The 14166-nt window shown below is 39.1% G+C and overlaps 1 protein-coding gene across 1 annotated transcript in view; it reads right to left on the minus strand.

Annotated features, from left to right (window-relative positions):
• The window catches only part of FGF12 (fibroblast growth factor 12), a 594839-nt gene that overhangs the window by 335524 nt on the left and 245149 nt on the right, over nucleotides 1-14166 (minus strand). The window lies entirely within an intron of this gene.

The following is a 14166-nucleotide window of genomic DNA, read 5'->3' on the forward strand; positions in this document are numbered from 1 at the left end:
GTAGAACTGTGTAAGGTTCATATTAGGCTAAGTGAAGTTAAGTAATTACATGTTTTATGACCCAGAGAATCTGTTCTGTGCTATTTACCCAAGGTCTATAAAGGAATGTATGTAATAACCATCCCCACAATGTTTGCAGTTGTGGGAATTGAAGACAATCTAGGTGTCCAGCACAGGGGCAATGGAAAAATGAAAGGTAATAAACACAGAAGCTGAGCACTGTGAAATAAACCGAACCAGGATAGACTTCAAAAACAGCGTTGAGGCTAGGCACAGTGGCTCACACCTGTAATCCCAGCACTTTGGGAGGCCGAGGCAGGTGGATCACGAGGTCAAGAGATTGAGCCCATCCTGGCCAACATGATGAAACCTAGTCTCTACCAAAAATAAAAAAAATTGGCTGGGTGTAGTGGTGTGTGCCTACAATCCCAGCTACTTGGGAGGCTGAGACAGGAGAAAAGCTTGAACCAGGGAGCTGGATGTTGCAGTAAGCAAAGATCGCACCACTGCACTCCAGCCTGGCGACAAAGTGAGACTCCATCTCAAAACCAACAAATAAAAAAAAAAAACTGTTGAATGAAAAGTCAGGAGATAATAACACTTATGTAAATGTGAAACACACGCCTACATAAAAATGATCTGTTTTACAAAGATGGGTGTGTGTGTATTTGACACATATCAGATCCTGCATATCACGGTGGGAAGTAGAATGGAACTGGATATAAAGGGAAAGAGTAAGACAAAATAAGAGAAATACATTTTCATTGAACCAAGATAACTACCTGTGATGCACGGGAAAGTGTAACTAATTCCAACGTCCTCTCTTGAGGTAAAAATCAAACTAGGCAATGTGTAAGAAGGAAATGATATAATCAAAGGCCAATAATAAGGTAAATCTTTAACTTAAAAATAAAAGTTTCACTCACATGAAATTTATTGTCATTCAAGGCCTCCAGAAGCTAAAGGGTAAGAGGCCTTTTTAAAATTCAGCACTTGAAAATATTTTAATTCAAAATGGCACTTGAGAATAGGATAAATGCATTACAACGCTTTGAAGATCCAACATTGGATCTATTAAATATATTGTTTTAGTAATGGATTTTTTTTTTTTTTTTTTTGAGACAGGGTCTCACTCTGTCTGCCCAGGCTAGAGTGCAATGGTGCAATCTCGGCTCACTGTAACCTCCACCTCCCAGGTTTAAGAGATTCTCCTGCCTCAGCCTCCCAAATAGCTGAGATTACAGGTGACCACTACCATGCCTGGCTAATTTTTGTACTTTTAGTGGAGATGGGGTTTCACCATGTTGGCCAGACTGGTCTTGAACTCCTGACCTCAAGCAATCCTCCCGTCTCAGTCTCCCAAAGTTCTGGGATTACAGGCATGAACTACCGTAACCTGTCTAGTAATAGAGCTTTATAACTGTCATGAAAATTCATCATTATCAGAGGACATCAGTTATTCCTTGGGCTTTTTCTTCCACAAGGGAAAACTAATCTCTTCATTCTCCATGTTCATTTCATGACAGCCACTGTAGTCCTTTCTCCATCTTCTGCACAACTGGAGCCTGGCCTCCTTGGGCGTGTGCTGCAGCTGATGCACTGTTCTTCCTCCACAGTATCACATGTCCAGCTTCTCCTCCTCAAATGGCCCTTCCCCAGACATTCGGCCTGACTGCCTATTGAAATGACCTCTCCTCCATCCTTTATTATCCCCAGTGCAGTTTTATTTCACCGGCTGTTTCATTTAAAGTATTTTACTTTACGCCAGGCGCGGTGGCTCAGGCCTATAATCCCAGAACTTTGGGAGGCTGAGGCAGGTAGATCACGAGGTCAAGAGATCGAGACCATCCTGGTCAACATGGTGAAACCACGTCTCTACTAAAGATACAAAAAATTAGCTGGGCATGGGTGGCGTGTGCCTGTAATCCCAGCTACTCGGGAGGCTGAGGCAGGAGAATTGCCTGAAGCCAGGAGGCGGAAGTTGCGGTGAGCCGAGATGGCGCCATTGCACTCCAGCCTGGGCAACAAGAGCGAAACTCCGTCTCAAAAAAAAAAAAAAAAGTATTTTACTTTACACAATTGTCACTCTCTCCCCAGTAGAATGTATGGCTCTTCAAGGCCTATTCATTGTGATGTTACCAGTACTAGGCATGGTGCCAGGCAAAGATTGGATGCTCCATACATGTCATGCTCTGGTTGCAGACATGTACTTCTTGGGAATGTTTCATTCAGTTGTAGTTTTCTGCCCTGGGACAGAGCTTTCTCTGAGTCTCAATCTCTCTTCTTAGCTTTAGGAGCCAAGCAGTAATATAACTAGTACATATGACACAAGAAAAAAATTACTTTTTAACATGTCTCTCCTATATACAACAAAATTGTTTTAATCGTCATAACAATAGAGAAATTTACAAACAAGGAAAACTTTATTTTACTGAATTCAATATATAATGAAGCCAGCAGTAAAATAAAAAATAATAGGAGAAGAAATAAAATAATTATATTTACATTCTTTTTAGAAAAGGGAAAAAATGTATACCATGGTTCCTATTTTATTTCACTGATTTAAATGTTAAGCACAAAAGCTCTGCAAGTGGTCATAGAATTGAAGTAGCTCAAATTACTTCTTCATCTTCACAAACTCTGTGTTATTACTGTTGATTTCAAACCCACTATTTAAAATCAGGAATTGGTAGATATAAGTTGCTCTTAAAGTGAGCTGGGATATTCTGAGCCATTGCTAATTTATGCACAAAACGAACATGTGTAGCTGAGTTTGCATGCACTGAGAACTGACTGTGTAACTGGGAAGTCTCTAAATTAGCTTTCATATAGATAGAATACAGTGTGTTCAAAGATACATGATTCTAAAATGTGAGAATTTCAAGCTTACATATTTATTCTTAAAACTCAACTGTAAGCAACTGCAGCAGAAGGTTTTTAAGGGGAAGAGTATGTTATCACTGACACTGTTTAGAAGTACCTGCACATGCCGATATAAAAAAAAAAAGCATACAGATTGTATTTCATGTTACTAATATTTTTAAATGTGTAGACACCACCCGGCTTACTGTCTGTATTGGGTCGGGCCTCTCCAGTCTTCCCGTCCTGCTACACCGCTGTGTACGTTCGGATACTTGGAATTAAACTTAACATTTCCTTTCCTAACACTTTCACTTTCACATGGTACCTGGAGGCCAATCCACACTGTCACCTGGCTTTTTCTCCCTCTGATTTCCAGCTTCTGCCAGAGTCCAAAGGTCCCCCAAAGCCCACATTCCCAGGCCACCAAAGTAAAAGTTTAAAGCCTCACAACCCCCTAGAAACTCCCCAAAGGCTAAAAACCTAAAACTCACTAAAAGCATCCAGCTATTCCACAGAGGAATGAGGAGGAAGGGAGAGTCATTAACACTCTACTCCAGGAAGAGGGATGTCTCATGAGTTTTCTCTAATTCTCTTGCTCTCCCTGCTTGGCTTCTCAGCCCCATCTCCTCACCTCTTCCCACTACATACCCTTCGTTCCTACCAGGGGTGTTATAAACCAAAAAGAAAAAAGAAAAGAAAAAGCCTGTGTCTCTCGAATTTCAAGTTTGTATTTGCTATTCTCATTACTTGGTACTGAGAAATATAAATGTAATTTCTACCGAAGTAATTCTTATCCATTATTCGAAATTCTGTTCAAGTATCACCTCTACTAAAAATTATCTCCCTGTGTCCCCCTGTCTCCTTCATGGCAGGTTCCAGAAAGATTTAATCATTTTCTCTTTGATGCCGTTTCTGTACTTGAAAAAAAAAAAAAAAAACCTGTATCATTTATATGTTTTACTCTACTCGCTGTGATTTCTTCAGTGCAGAGCCTATGAGTTTACTTATCTTTGTAATTCTAACTCTTAGGGTGTGTTCAGTTTATGGAAAAATGTTTGACTGAACAGAAAATTAAAGATACAAGGCATGTTTTGGAGCCAATTGTAACTTTAAAATTCTCAGCCACACCTCACCCCTGAAGCCACAGAGGTTTGACATAAACTTCGGAATGGTTGACACACTGATTTCTTTGTGTTTTCACTATTTATTCCCATGTCTACTTCCAACAAATTTTCTAGACCAGGTGACATTACTTGCCATCCCTTATCACGAGTTGATGATTATTATGGGATAACTAAAGGCATAGCGGTCATCAGAGGCTGTGTATGTGGCTGGTGAATCCAGGAAATGAAATCTAAAAAATTATGAAGCTGATTATACTCTATCTGATTTCTAAAGAAAGCTCACGGTAATGATTAATTTATATACCAGTATTTCATTTCTCAAACACATAACAAATGAATTAATGAAAATTAAATATTGCTTTATTAGTATAGTATTTTGGATTATTCTCCTTAATCATGTTTCCTCTCTAAAACAGGATCATACATCTCTATTTATTGCCAAATGACTTGTCATACATTCTCTGGAAAAGGACCACATGCTCGACTCATTGATTCTGTGCTCGGCCATCACGTGATGTGCACTGGTCATGTGACCAAAGAACTGCAAGGAGGCATTTGCCATGATTAAACAAAAGCCTTTAATGTAATTGCGTAGTTTGGCTGAAGCTTTTTTGTCTTTGCCCTCCATCATGAGAATATCACCTCTCCAGGCAGGGGCTGCCGCCTTTTCAGTATGAGTTCCACAACACAAAGAAACATAGAGCAGAACTACACTGACCCAGACTTACGCCCTGCAGCACTCATGGTATATGAGCACGAATTAAATATTTATGTAAGCCACTCAGCTTTACAGTTGGTCTTTCTACAGAACATAGAAGAAAATCTTATGCAGAGGGCAAATTATTGAAGACTGATTTTTTAAATGTAAAAATAAGAATAGTATCATTGCCTTTTTATAACTTGGCACATTAAAATGTACTAAATAAATATTTTGAATATAATTGCAATAAAGTAAAACAGGTTGTGTTGAATGATGTAGAAATTACTTAAAAATTAGTTCCCCTTTGTGTATCAGACATCTGTTGTTTTTGTCAGTTCAGAATTTCTTCCTCTACTTTCAGTAACAACACATTTTAGAGGCAAGTCATTGTTCTAAGGCTTTTAACCATAGGACACTGGTTTTCCAGACCACAAGTTTAAGCACATAACCCAGGTTTGGCCAATTATAGCACCTCATTTTCTTGATCACAGTGATTGATGCTTGGATAGGAACATAATCTAAGATGACAGAGTCCTTCCTTGAATTTCTATATACTGAAATGCTTGGAGAAAACTCCCACCTTTTTTGATGGGATCACAGCTGTAGTAAAATGCAGCCATGTCCAAAAGGTATAAAGAAAAAGGGAGGCCAGGCACAGTGGCTTACGTCTGTAATCTCAACACTTTGGGAGGCCAAGGTGGGGGGATCACCTGAGGTCAGGAGTTTGGGACCAGCCTGGCCAACATGGTAAAACCCTGTCTCTACTAAAAGCACAAAATTAGCCAGGCATGGTGGTGTGTCCCTGTAGTTCCAGCGATTTGAGAGGCTGAGGCAGGAGAATTGCTTGTACCCGGGAGGAGGAGGTTGCAGTGAGCCAAAATGGTACCACTATACACCAGCCTAAGCAACAAGAGGCAAACTCATTCCAAAAAAAAAAAAAAAAAAAGAGAAAGAAAAAGGAAAGAAAAATAGAACAAAGTCAACAAAGAAAGCAGAACTGAGAGATGTTTTGAGGGCTCTTGAGTCTTTTGCCTAGTTCTTAAAATCCCGTATCTACCTTATTAATGTAGCTCCTTTTCCTGTGACCAATCCTGGTACTAAAAATTCCCTCTTTGCCTAAGTATATTAAAATTGAGTTTCTGTATCTCAAATACTATCGAATGTAACTTGAATTAAAGTAGGTTTCAACCACTGGTTTATAAGTCAAAACAGAGCAAAACATTAAATGGATCTATTTCAACAAGATGGGTAGTAAAGAATGATGCTCTTGGGAGCATGTCAGGGAACCCTCATCAGTGGTCCATTCTACCTAAATAATTCCCATCTACGATTCAAAATTCTGTTCAATTATCACCTCTTCTGAGAAGTCTCTCCCTATGTCCTCCTCTAGCTCTGAATTAGTAAGGATTAAGGATGGGTTGTTCCTGAGCCTTTTCAGAGCTTCCGCCCACATCCAGAGAAGATCTTTCCTCCTTAATCTATAAATTGAATGAGAGACACAGAAAAGTCATTTACACACAAAACATACAACTAACGTAGGTGCCAGTGAAGGGCATGAGGGGGCACGATGCACATGGTTGCCGGCTTTAGAGGACCGGAAATACCAGCTTATTCCAAGAACTATATTTCCAGAAATACTGAAATAAATATAGAAAATACAAGGAAAGCACAAATTCAAAGATGTTTCTACCCACTGATGGGAAAGTTGTAAAGCTAAACCAAACAGAAAAAGCCACAGTGCTTTAAGTGATTATCGATTCCGGTATTTCAGGAGAGGCCCAGGTTTTCCAGACCAGATCTCATATCATAATTTTTAAGTAACAAAGAAATGAAAGAATTACAAACCTTTGCAGAAGTTGTTCTTTTGTGAGAGGGAAATTCAAAGGGACTGAACACAACTTCCGTGTGTCTGAAATATGATTCTGACTTAACAGAAAACATTGTTCCAGACATCCACTAATTAAAGCCTAAAATCATTAAAGATAGGATGGATAGGTAGATAGTAGACAGATAATAGACATATAGATAGAATCTTTCTGAAAAATAGCCTAGCTCATTCAGCAAATATGTTACAGCCTATGAACTCCCTAAACCATCATCAAACAGCAAAAAATAGAATAACTTGATCCCCAAGACAGCATGCAGCTCAAGATGAGGAGGCACCTGAAAGACTTTCCACACATGGACTAAACATTGGCTTCAGAGATCACATGTGAGCTTTATATTTCAAAGGGAAGAAGAACATACAAATAATCGTAGCTACGTTCTTGAAGCTTTTTCCAGAATCCATTTACCTAAATGATTCTGTACAGTGACTACCATTTATTTCTCACCTATGAGGAAAATACTGTTATTTTTGTTTACAGCTGAAAAATGAAATGGAGCTCAGAGGTCTCTAACAAATTGGAAAACTTGTTGTGGTAATTTATCACATTACCACAACATATGGAATGTAGTACCACCAGCCTTGGGTTCCTGCCTACAGGGAGCAGGTAGGAACCCAAGGCCAGTAGTAGTACTTTCCATATGATGTGGTAAAATGATGAGTAATTCATCAGGGGTAATATAGAGTGGTGGTAAGAGTCAGGCTTTTCTCCAATGCCATTGATCAAGCCATTCATCAATATTTAATGTGATGAATATCTGATGAATGGCTTGATCAATAGCATTAAGTCTAATGGCCTCACAGCCATCTGTAATATGCCCCCTATTTATTTTCTTGGTATTAATTCCCACTGTGACCTTTCATGGAATTACCCCCACAAATGCCACATAATGCAAAATTGTAGGGAAGAAGCTCAAAATTTGGGATCTGAGGACAGCAAGGTAAAGTGACTTCCCCTAAGTCAGACACTGAGGACTAGGGAAGTGAATGGCAATCTAGTTTTGCTAGAATAGAGGTTGTGTGGAGGAGACTAGTGGGAGCAAAGAAAGACTGATGATAGCCAAATTGCAAACGAGCTTGAATGATCGTTACTCTGAAGGCAATAGAGAGCCATGGAGCGGCTCCTAAATGGAGAAGTAACATGACTGGAGCCACATACAAGCAAGTATCTGATAAATGCTTTTAGAGGATGAGGTTGATATCAGACCAGATCCCAAAAGGATGTGGCATTCTTCAGTTAGGATACTTTGATGAGGATATATTTACAAAAGAAGTAATTACAGAGGAAAGAACAAGGTGTAAAGAAACTACAGGGAGCAGGTAGGGACCCAAGACAAGTAGCAGCAGAGCTATACTAGCTTAATGGAGCAAGAAGAGAGAGGGGCTACCCAAACCCAGGGGAGAAAGCTGTATAGTGCAAACTACCCAGAAAGGAGCAGTGACATTCTGCCACAGCCAGCCAGAGGTCGCTTCACAGGGAAGAAACTAGAGGAATGAAGACTGACTTCGCTTTCTCTATTCACTCTATCTCTTGCCAGCGCTTCCCACTGGACAAACTCAACAAGCAGCTGTAGTATACTCAAGCCCCTCAAAGAATTCACATAAAGGAGCTCCCCAGGAAGAAAGCAGAGGCAGGAGAGTGGAGGGGATCTGGAGGTCCAAACCAAAGACACCTGGCTCAAAGTCTTCCAAATAATGAGAAAAATTCTATTGCAGTATAGTTTACAGACAACTATTAGTTACCTGTATTAAAATAAATGAAGAGTGAGTAGAAACAATAGTAGGATACATGAAATTGCTACCAGTATATAAGATACCGTATTCCCAATGATTGTATAAGATAACTATATTTCCTAAACCTCCTTTTTCTTTCAACTAGTGTTCTAAATAGTCCCACAAAACCAGGACTATGAGATGCTCACATTTCCTTGGCACAATCACCTTGAAGTAACAACATTAACTTCCATCACTTCTTCTCTAAATGGTATTTATTTAATTGACCTTCAGAATTAAGTTACTACTTCAGTGTAACTGTTGACTTGCATAAACTCAAAGAAATACTTTCTCATATTCCAGTAGGCATGAAACAGACTGTTGGTGTTGTCTTGACGTTATGTTATATATTTTAATTCCTACTACAAGTTTTCTCTGCTTAGAACTTGCTCAGTCCACTATTCTGCAGAACAGACATTACTAAAGCAAAATAATTTTCTGCTTGTATATATTGATGAAAATATGGAAGCCTAAAAGAGGCATGCTGTTTGAAAAACACTGTGAAATATCATGCAGATGTGTGTTCTTATCTAAAGCCAAATTCTTCCCTTCTTTTAGTTCCTCTTTTTCTGGACACAGGAAATATATTCCCTTTTGAAGAGGCAATATGCCTGGGCCTCCCTCTTTCTCCTCACCAGTGTCTAAAAGGAATTATTCCACTTCCAAGTCTCTTTCAAGGCCACCGGAGACTATATCAGTGCAGTCTATGTTTAGAGTCTAGCACCATCATCCTTTCAGAAGGCAGCACATCAGCTATCTCAAGAGACAGAGCAGTAGGATGGGTCCCCAAGCAGATGCCTTCCTGTCCAAAGTCTCAGCATCAGGTGTCACTGAAATATATCACCCAATGAAAGTTACCTGAAGTCTCAGTGACATAGATTTAGTCAGCTTCTTTCTTTCAGATGTCCAATCCAAAAAACCTGGGAGACCTTGAGCGTTGCCTATTATCTCTTTCACCAAACAAAATGATAAATGAACTAAAAAAGTCTACAAAGCCTCCTATCTTCCTCAGCAAACTAAAATAAAAAGAGATTCCTTGCTCCTGAATGGTAGATGTGAGTAAGAGGGGGAGAAAAATAGTAGAATAGACTAGATTAGTCTGGTTAAACAAAATCCCGTTTTAAACTCATGACAATGCTACCCAGTTCATTTGGTCCGTTTTAATCAAGTACCTTCACTGTGCCCAGCTTCTGGAGTTTGCACAATTTAAGCTACATTTCCCATCCAACAGAATAGTAAGAAAAAATAATACTTATAAAATTATTAGAGTGACATGAGCTAGGTTAAAGAATAAGATTATGGGTGGTGATGACCCTATAAATATTACAGAGCACATGTAATCAGGAATATAAGGGTTTGTGGCACAGATGCAAACCAGCCTGGGTTTGAAAGACAGAACTGAAAGTGGGAAAGAGAAGAAAGGAGGATTTGGTGGGGAATGCCATGCAAATGATAAACAGATAACAGCAGAGAGGACATCAGTGCTCTGGGAATATTTGGCTGGCACCAACATGTAGAATTATTTTTGTGGGGGTGGAAACAAAGGAAGGGAATCACAGAATCTAATGACAACTGAAATAATCTCAGTGCTAAGCACCGATAATCATAGAGACGGAATAAAACGGAAAAAAGTAACGAGACAAACATCATCCTGATACCAAAACCCGGCAGAGACTCAACAAGAAAAGAAAATTTCAGGCCAATATCCATGATGAACATAGATGCAAAAATCTTCAATAAAATACTGGCAAACCGATTGCAACAGCATATCAAAAAGCTCATCCACCATGATCAAGTAGGATTCATCCCGGGGATGCAAGGCTGGTTCAACATACGCAAGTCCATAAACGTAATTCACCACATAAACAGAACCAAAGACAAAAACCACATGATTATCTCGATTGATGCAGAGAAGGCTTTTGACAAAATTCAACAACCCTTTATGCTAAAAACCCTCAATAAACTAGGTATTGACGGAACGTATCTCAAAACAATAAAAGCTATTTACGACAAACCAACAGCCAATATCATACTGAATGGGCAAAAACTGGAAGCATTCCCTTTGAAATCTGGCACTAGACAAGGATGCCCTCTCTCACCACTCCTATTCAATATAGTACTGGAAGTTCTAGCCAGAGCAATCAGGCAAGAAAAAGAAATAAAGGGTATCCAAATTGGAAAGGAGGAAATCAAATTGTCTCTATTTGCAGATGACATGATTGTATATCTGGAAGACGCCATCATCTCAGCCCAAAATCTCCTGAAACTGATAAACAACTTCAGCAAAGTCTCAGGATACAAAATCAACGTGCAAAAATCACAAGCATTCCTATACACCAGTAATAGACTTCAAGAGAGCCAAATCAAGAACGAACTGCCATTCACAATTGCTACAAAGAGAATAAAGTACCTAGGAACACGACTAACAAGGAACGTAAAGGACCTCTTCAAGGAGAACTACAAGCCATTGCTCAACGAAATAAGAGAGGATACAAACAGATGGAGAAACATTCCATGTTCATGGTTAGGAAGAATCAACATCGTGAAAATGGCCATACTGCCCAAAGTAATTTACAGATTCAACGCTATTCCCATCAAGCTACCAATGACCTTCTTCACAGAACTGGAAAAAAACACCTTAAACTTCATATGGAACCAAAAGAGAGCCCGCATAGCCAAGTCAATTCTAAGCAAAAAGAACAAAGCAGGAGGCATCACACTACCGGACTTCAAACTATACTACAAGGCTACAGTAATCAAAACAGCATGGTACTGGTACCAAAACAGAGATATAGACCAATGGAACAGAACAGAGGCCTCACAGGAAATACAACATACCCACAACCATCTGATCTTCGACAAACCTGACAAAAACAAGCAATGGGGAAAGGACTCCCTGTTTAATAAATGGTGTTGGGAAAACTGGCTAGCCATGTGCAGAAAGCAGAAATAGGACCCCTTCCTGACACCTTACACCAAAATTAACTCCAGATGGATTAAAGTCTTAAACATCAGACCTAATACCATAAAAACCTTAGAAGAAAATCTAGGCAAAACCATTCAGGACATAGGTGTAGGCAAGGACTTCATGACCAAAACGCCAAAAGCAATGGCAACAAAAGCCAAAATAGACAAATGGGACCTAATCAAACTCCACAGCTTCTGCACGGCAAAAGAAACAGTCAGTAGAGTGAATCGGCAACCAACAGAATGGGAAAAAATTTTTGCAGTCTACCCATCTGACAAGGGGCTGATATCCAGAATTTACAAAGAACTAAAGCAGATCTACAAGAAAAAAACAAACAAGCCCATACAAAAATGGGCAAAGGATATGAACAGATACTTTACAAAAGAAGACATACAGGAGGCCAACAAACATATGAAAAAATGCTCATCATCACTGGTCATCAGAGAAATGCAAATCAAAACCACATTGAGATACCATCTCACACCAGTTAGAATGGCGATCATTAAAAAATCGGGAAACAACAGATGCTGGAGAGGATGTGGAGAAATAGGAACACTTTTACACTGTTGGTGGGAATGTAAATTAATTCAACCATTGTGGAAGACAGTGTGGCGATTCCTCAAGGACCTAAAAATAGAAATCCCATTTGACCCAGCAATCCCATTACTGGGTATATATCCAAAGGATTATAAATCATTCTACTACAAGGACACGTGCACACGAATGTTCATTGCAGCACTGTTTACAATAGCAAAGACCTGGAACCAACCCAAATGCCCAACGATGATAGACTGGATAGGGAAAATGTGGTACATATACACCATGGAATATCATGCAGCCATCAAAAACGATGAGTTCACGTCCTTTATAGGGACATGGATGAACCTGGAAACCATCATTCTCAGCAAACTGACACAAGAGCAGAAAATCAAACACCGTATATTCTCGCTCATAGGCGGGTGTTGAACAATGAGAACACATGGACACAGGGAGGGGAGCACTACACACTGGGGTCTGTTGGGGGGAAATGGGGGAGGGGCGGGGGGTGGAGAGGTGGGAAGAGATAGCATGGGGAGAAATGACAGATACAGGTGAGGGGACGGAAGGCAGCAAAGCACACTGCCATGTGTGTACCTATGCAACAATCTTGCATGTTCATCACATGTACCCCAAAACCTAAAATGCAATAAAAAAAAAAAGAAAAAAAAAAAAAGAAAACAGAAGAAACTTTAGCAAATTAAAAAAAAAAAAAAAAAAAAAAAACGGAAAAAAGTAATCACAAGACTTTGCAAAGAAGCCTTACCATTCTTCTCGCCCTTGCCAACAAAATTATTTTTCTCCTCAATGCTAGGACTATGAGATTCTAACGTTTAACTTGGCACAATCACCTTTAAGTAGCAACATTAACTTCCTTCACTTCTTCCAAAATACAAGATACTGAATTTCAGTATGAGAGCTCATGTCTAATTCTAGGAAGTCACTCCTTGCAGAAATAGCATATAATTGCTCTGCTGGCCAGTGGGAAGAGGATACATTTCTTACTAGACAAGATAGTCCTGTTTCCAAGAGGAATCTCAGACAACAAATGCTGCCATGTATATAAACAATAGAAGAACAAGGTATTTCACAAATAAAGTTGTCCATTGAGTAGAGTCTTTGCTAAATGCAGAAAGCATGTATCTCACTATGGGGTAAACATTGAGACTTCTTTCAACTCTCGCTACGCTGATGCAATGTAAAAAGTTTCTGTCCAAAGTCCCAATCACCAGCAATATGGGACACAGCAGAAGTCACTTACAGTCTTAGGCCATACGTGATATATTCTACATTAAAAATAAAATGATAAGTCATTTCTCATTGTGAAACTTAGAATGGAATTCAAGTCAGCTTAACTGCATTATCTTGTGACATTCACCCATTACTATTGATTGATCAAAGTGTTTTGTCTGCATGCTGAGCTAACACAGATTAATTACTCCAGGATCCGTTTAAAATTAAATCAAACAAGGCTACATTATAATTGGCCAGACACAACATGGGGGCAGGGAAAGGAGTAGCACTGGTTAATGCCCTGTAAGCGTAATTTATTTTTCTAAAAGAGCATGCTGAATGTAACCTCCCCTCAATATGAAGTAACTATAATGCTGACAGATGACAATTTTTTAAATTTGTTGTATGTCTTGTTCAGAACACTGTATGTAAGAGAAATTTCACTTATAAGATCTCTAGGGCTTGCTGAGGAATGATTTATCAGCGTTCTTCAAAATGCATTTCATATAAAGGTACGTTGATATAAAATTTTTAAAGAAAACACTTTGAAAATGAAAAAAGCATAAATAGCTTGGATGGTTTAAAAAATGCATTCATCTCATCTGAGAAAAAAATTCATTTATCCTGATGTATACTGGACCCTAGTTTTTCTTTTCAGATTCCACTGAATAGCAGTCATTTCTTTTGATAGGATTTACCACCGTCTCCAACTAGGGGTAGGTCCTAATTTGTAATCCTATGCATATATAAACGTAATCCTATGCATCTTGTTTAAGATAAACTAGATCTATGCCAATCAAATAATAATAATTCTCTGGCCATGGAGATTTTGTGAATTTTGTTCAGTGGTATCCACACTAACCCTCTGAGTAGTCTAAATTTGCTTCAGGCAGTCTCCTGTCTGTGAACACAAAAGGAACCAATCCAAGAATAAAGCCAGTAACACTGTAAATGGCAGAGCGAAAGTGAAGAAAAATCAAGTTCTTGACGAAAGAGTTGTACCACTTGACCAGCCCACTCTGAAGCTGGGTCTACGTCTGGATTTTCCCATAAAATGAATCAAGTTATCACCTGGTGTTTAAGC

The sequence above is a fragment of the Saimiri boliviensis genome, chromosome 8, assembly GCF_048565385.1.
Source record: "Saimiri boliviensis isolate mSaiBol1 chromosome 8, mSaiBol1.pri, whole genome shotgun sequence".
In the NCBI taxonomy this organism is placed as follows: Eukaryota; Metazoa; Chordata; class Mammalia; order Primates; family Cebidae; genus Saimiri; species Saimiri boliviensis.